Here is a 6,000-nt window from a genome sequence, read left to right on the forward strand (position 1 = left end):
GTTGATGACGGCATTAGCAAGGTGAGTGTTGGTCGTAAGGTACTGACTTATTAGTCAAGGACGACATTAGCACGGAAAGTGATTGTAACGCCCTACTTCCTTAGAACTATTACTAAGTGAGTTTAAAACGTGCATTTAACTCGCTCATCGAGGTTTAAGACAAACGTGTAATTAAACCATAAACAGAGTTATAAACTTTGAAAATAATTCTATTTACTGAAAATCATTAAGCGTTTAACATTTGGGATCCCAAAATACTGTTTAGAAATATTTACAACTCAAAAAATATAACCAGAGTCGCCTAAACGACAAAACTCAGGTTTAGTATAATCATCTCCCAAAAATACCCCTGGCCGTGGCAACCAGGTAGGCCAACACATGTACGCACTGCTTCACGCTCTCCGTACTCATGGTTGGTCGACTTTCCCCTTGCCCTTACCTGCACCACAGAGCACTCGTGAGCTGAAGCCTAGCAAGAAAAACCTCACAAGCAGTTAACATATGCATATCAAACACTTAACATATAAACATGCCATCATCAGGCTAACCACATACGGCCATGTCGTCCCAGGTGCTTTACCCGGCCCTGGTTTCGCGGTCCACACCGTGAGGATATCCCAGGTATCCTTTAGGGTCTCGCCCTAGCAACTCACACTCCACATGCTAAACGCTGCTCCTGGTCCCTTGCCGTTCTCGGCCTTCGCCGTTCCCGGCCTTCACCGTTCCCGGCCTTCACCATTCTCGGCCCTCGCCGTTCCTGGCTCTTGTCGTTCATTCACATATATGCACACATAACATAACTAAACATATACTTAAACATGAATAAACTCAATCAAAGGGCTATGCCCTGCAACACAATCATATAGGGCCGTGCCCTGCAACACAACTCTACGGGTACCAACAATTTTCTTACCTGTGTCCCGAGCTTTGCAAGCACCGATGTCCCGAGCTTTGCAAGCACCGATGTCCCGAGCATAGTCCTCTAGTCCGAGCCTCACCAAAACCCTAGTCACAACGCATTAAAAATTTCCACCCATCAAGTTCTAATCCATTGAATAGCTTTGGGTCATAATTCTAGTCTCCGAGACATTGAATTCTATCAATCCAGGTGATAAAATCCATCCCGAGCCTTAACTATTGAATTATCGAGCCTAAAACCTTTTTAGAACCCAAAAATTCACTAAGCGTCGCGGCCCTAGGAACTCATGTCGTCGCCCCCAGCTCAACCCAAGGCCCTGCCTCAAATCAGCCTACACGCGCTGCGACCCTTCGTGAAGGGCGTCGCGGCGCGCCTCCAATTCCAGACGCCCCTATGTTCTAAGGGGTCGCGACAAAGCAAGAACAGTGCCACGAACCGACCCCTCAAGCCCAGAAAAACTCACCATTTTTAGCTCAAAAACCAATCCAATTAACCCTGAAATCAAGCCAACAATCCAAACTAATCATCACAGAGGTTATACTATAGATTCACCAACAAAACCCAACAATAACTCAAGCAAAAAACCTTATCAAACTCAAAGTCAATTCTTCACTCAACACACATGCATTACTCTAGAATTTTCAGCTTAAAACCAGCATAATTCACTAAGATTAAAGCTTACCTTGAGCTGAGTTGGGTCTCTGAATTAGGTCCTTAAGCTTCAAGCTTCTAGCTCCTAAGATTCCCAGCCTGATTCCTTAGTTTTGAGTAGTTTCCACCAAAGTTTCCCTTGCTAAGACTTGGAGGAAATAAAGAGAGAGAAGAGGTAGAAGGGAGGGTCGGTGTTTCTAAGGTTACCTCAAGGCTCGGGGTACCAAAAACGTCCCCGAGGGAAAAATGGTAAATTTCCTTGATATTCCCTCCAAAGTATTCTATCTTCAAATATTTCTCCAAATATTTATTTCCATAACCGGATAAACCCATAAAACCTCTAATACCTGAAATACCCCTCGACTCGCCCCGAGTCAGATTTTCGACCACGTTGTGACTTTTTGGCTAGCAGCTCCCTAGGACTGTCTCGGATCGTGCAACACAAATATACCACAATTATTACAATTATCACATTTATGCCCTCAACGGGCTAAAATAACAAACATGCCCCTAATAACCAAACGGGGCCCACATGAATATTTAATTCACCTAAACATGCATCTCTAATCACACACTCACACAAATTCGCATATTAGCACAATAAATCACTTATTGCCCTCCAGGCAGGCTAATCAAGGCCCTAAGTCTTATTAGCAAATTTGGGTCATTACAATGATGGTCGTAAAGCATTGACTTATTAGTCAAGGACGACATTAACACACTAAATGTTGGTCGTAAGGCATTGACTTATTAAGTCAAGCATGGTGATAGTTCTCTAAGCGCTGGTCCATGTAATCTAGCCTAACCAGGAGCGCATCAGACGTTTGACCGATCTATTGGTCAAAGAGAACTTAGCGCCGAGTACACTAGATCAGCTCCAAAGTTGATGATACAGAGGACAGTGCAAAGAGCCCCAGGGTGACTCACTAGCCCCATGTCCTGGAGCATTGAACCAGAATGATTCCATAATCATTTATTTGTACCTGTATGCTTGCATGAGTAGGGTTATTACTGCTAGGCATGCTTATTATGATTTGGTAACACGTTATTAATTTCTTATGAGCATGTTTAAGTTGTCTTGCTGAGCCTTGGCTCATGGGTGCTATGTGATGCTGGTATAGGTAATAGAAAGCTGGACCATCATTGAGTTGGAGAGCTTAGGTGACGATGTGTACATATGCGGCTGCTCGACCACCATGACTGGGGGTTTAAGTAGGAACTATGGTCAAACCCTATTTTGCCGCTTAGGTTAGCAGGTTGTAACTCTTTTATTATAATTAACCTTTTAAATGTATTTTGGGATCCTGTGTATACAGTAAATGTTTTAGTGAAACGTTTGTATCTTTGACCAAAAAGTTTAACCCTAAAACGTTAATCACAGTGTAACGATCCCTGGGTAGTAGGGCGCTACAACTTGGTATCAGAGCAAGCCAAGATTAAGGGTTCCTAAAGACAAGCTGGGCATGTACACTTGTCACTAAAGACAAGCTCCACTCAGGGTATGGTGACTATTTATGTGGTTATGTGTTTAAGTACTTAAATATGATATAAATTCTTTACATGCATGCCTTATTAGGAAGCATAAGATTCTGATAGAGCCTAGCCCTTGAATATTGATATGATTATGTGATTACCTACTCATTGAATATATGAATGTGTTATTTTCATGCTGGAGTTGAGAGCATGGTATGTATGTTGGAAAGAGCAGGCTTATTGATTGATGTATGAATGTTGTGGGCGTGTTTTTAGCACTGAAGTGGTATGTGAATGTGGTGTTGTGTAATTGTTCCCATGGAGGAAGGCTTTTGAATGTGCTCATCATACTTAATGGGTCAAGTTATTGACTGCAGAATAATAAGAGGTTATGTACCCAAGGCAGTTAATGGGACTCAATGGTGTTTATACTGAGGCTGGGAATTATAGTTAGGGCCTGAACCCTCAGCCTGCCCCTCGGAATTGGCAGCATGTGTTTACTATTATACAATTAGGATTGCAGAGGCAAGAGGAAGGGATCAGGTGTTTAAAACAGCAAGTTCTGTCAGGGAACACATCTTCCTTTGTTATGCCAGGAGTGGCACCAGTATTTGCTCTGCAGAGGCAAGAGGAAGGGATCAGGTGTTTAAAACAGCAAGTTCTGTCAGGGAACACATCTTCCTTTGTTATGCCAGGAGTGGCACCAGTATTTGCTCAACCTAGGGTTAAGAACATCTGGGAATTTCTTTGTGAAAGATTTCAAGAATTTTACCTTCCAGTATTTTAGGGAGGCCTAGATCCATTCAGAGTTGAACAATGGATGGGCATGATCAGTTCCATCCTTGATAGTATGGGGGTGGTAGGTCATGATAGGGTGATCTATGCTACATATGTATTGCGGGAAGATGCCCAGACGAGGTGGGAAGTGGTATCCCAGACACAAGATATAGCTGCCATGAACTGGAAATAATGTAGGAAGTTGTTTAATGAAAGATATTACTGTGACGTGGTTAAGACTGCTAAGTCAAATGAATTTCTGAACATGGTTCAGGGAAATACAACAGTAACTGAGTACGTTAACAGGTTCGATGGGTTTCCAAGTTTTCTTTTGATATGGTACCCACGGATGTGGCTCGGAAGGAGCGATTTATCCAGGGATTGAATCCCAAAATAGCTCAGGGCGTTGGAATCGCCCCAGTACATGAAACCTCTACTTATGCTCAGGTGGTAGGGAGGGATCTTTTTGTTGAGGGCACAAGAAATGATATTTGGAGGGAGAGTGCCAGAGAGCGCGGAGCTCAGATAGTGATACCTCCATTTATTGGATCGGGCAAGGACGAGAATTGGAAACTATACCCGAAATGCACTCGGTGCAAGAGGCATCATCTGAGGGAATGCCGAGAAAATGCGTGTTTCTTATGTGGGAAGGTTGGGACCCTCATAAGGGATTGCCCAGGGCTAGGGGAGGATGAGCCAAAGGGGGGCGGATAGCCGGACTCCAACTCGAGAGTTCGATCTGACGCAGTCAGGGTCAGAGACTAAGACTGAAACTGAGGTTGGTTCCTCAGTAGTGGCAGGTCAGCTTCCTAGTTCTGATTCTTGTATTATGTTCATTGGTTTGGTGCCATGTTTCTCTTTGTTTTGTTTCATTTGAGAGAGATGTAGACTTGATATGCAGATTACATGGTTATGTTGTGATGAGAATTCGATACTCTATTGGTAATTTTAAGTGATGGGTTAGGTTATGGTGGGAAGGGACTCATCAGTTGACTTGATAGAGTTGGTTATGACCAACTTCGATATGATCCTGGATATGGATTGATTAGCCTTGTGAGGAAAGCATAGTAACCCTTGGGCTTGAGGGTGAGGAACATTTGTATTTTTTGCCACTGCATGGACCACATATATTTATGAAAATTTTACTTAGAGCTAGGGGCATGTTGCAGGAGAGATGCATAGGACTCTTAGCTAGTGTGGTGGATACCACTCAGGTCGTGTCAGTGGGACCAGGATAGACAGCTTAGTCTGTGAGTTTTTGGATATGTTCTAGGGGATTTGTCAGGGTTACTTTTACACAAAGAGATAGAATGGTGATTATGTTGATGCCAGGGACGGAACCATGTTTAGGGCACTGTATTGAATGGCTTCAGTGGAGCTGTAGGTTCTAAAAGTTCAATGATTGAGTAAGACGGTATTCTCCAAGGTAGATCTTCGATCTGGTTATTACCAGCTGAGGATCAGGGAGAAGGGTTATGCAAAAGACTAGCTTCTATATTAGATATGGGCACTGGGAGTGTTGATTCATGTCTTTTGGGTTTGACTAATGCCTAGTTGTTTTGATGGATTAGATGAATAGGGTATTCATGGATTATTTGAATTGGATTTGTCATCGTCCTTATCAACGATATTGTGATATACCCTCAGTTAGAGATTTTCCAAGGCTAAGGAATGCCTCAGGGGTCAGGAGTTTCCTTGGATGGGCAGGATATTACATGTGTTTTGTGGAAGAGTTCCAAGTCTTCCTACAGATCAGAACAAGTTTATAGGTTATTATGACACCTCATTGATAGAAAAGGTGATTGCCCATGCATCACGTTAGTCAAAGGATATCACCAGAACTAGAGCAGAGTTACTAGTGGGCCAGTTGGCCAACATTGCATTTGAGTTTACTCTTGTAGAAATGATCAAAGGAAAAATTTGAGTGACCCACAGATGGGAAGGATTGAGGGGGAATTTTTAGCTGGATTAGCTAAGGACTATGCAGTGTCAGGTATGAGTTTATCGAAGTATAAGGATCGGACTTGGGATTCGATGGACACTGGGATTAAATGGGAGGTTCCGGATGAATCTCATATTACCCCTTATTCTCTTCGTCCAAGCACCATGAAGATGTACTAGGATATGAAAGCTTTATAGTGGTCGCCTAGGATGGAGAGGGACGTAACTAAGTATGTGGC

This window comes from Humulus lupulus, chromosome 1 (assembly GCF_963169125.1).
Source record: "Humulus lupulus chromosome 1, drHumLupu1.1, whole genome shotgun sequence".
Lineage (NCBI taxonomy): Eukaryota > Viridiplantae > Streptophyta > Magnoliopsida > Rosales > Cannabaceae > Humulus > Humulus lupulus.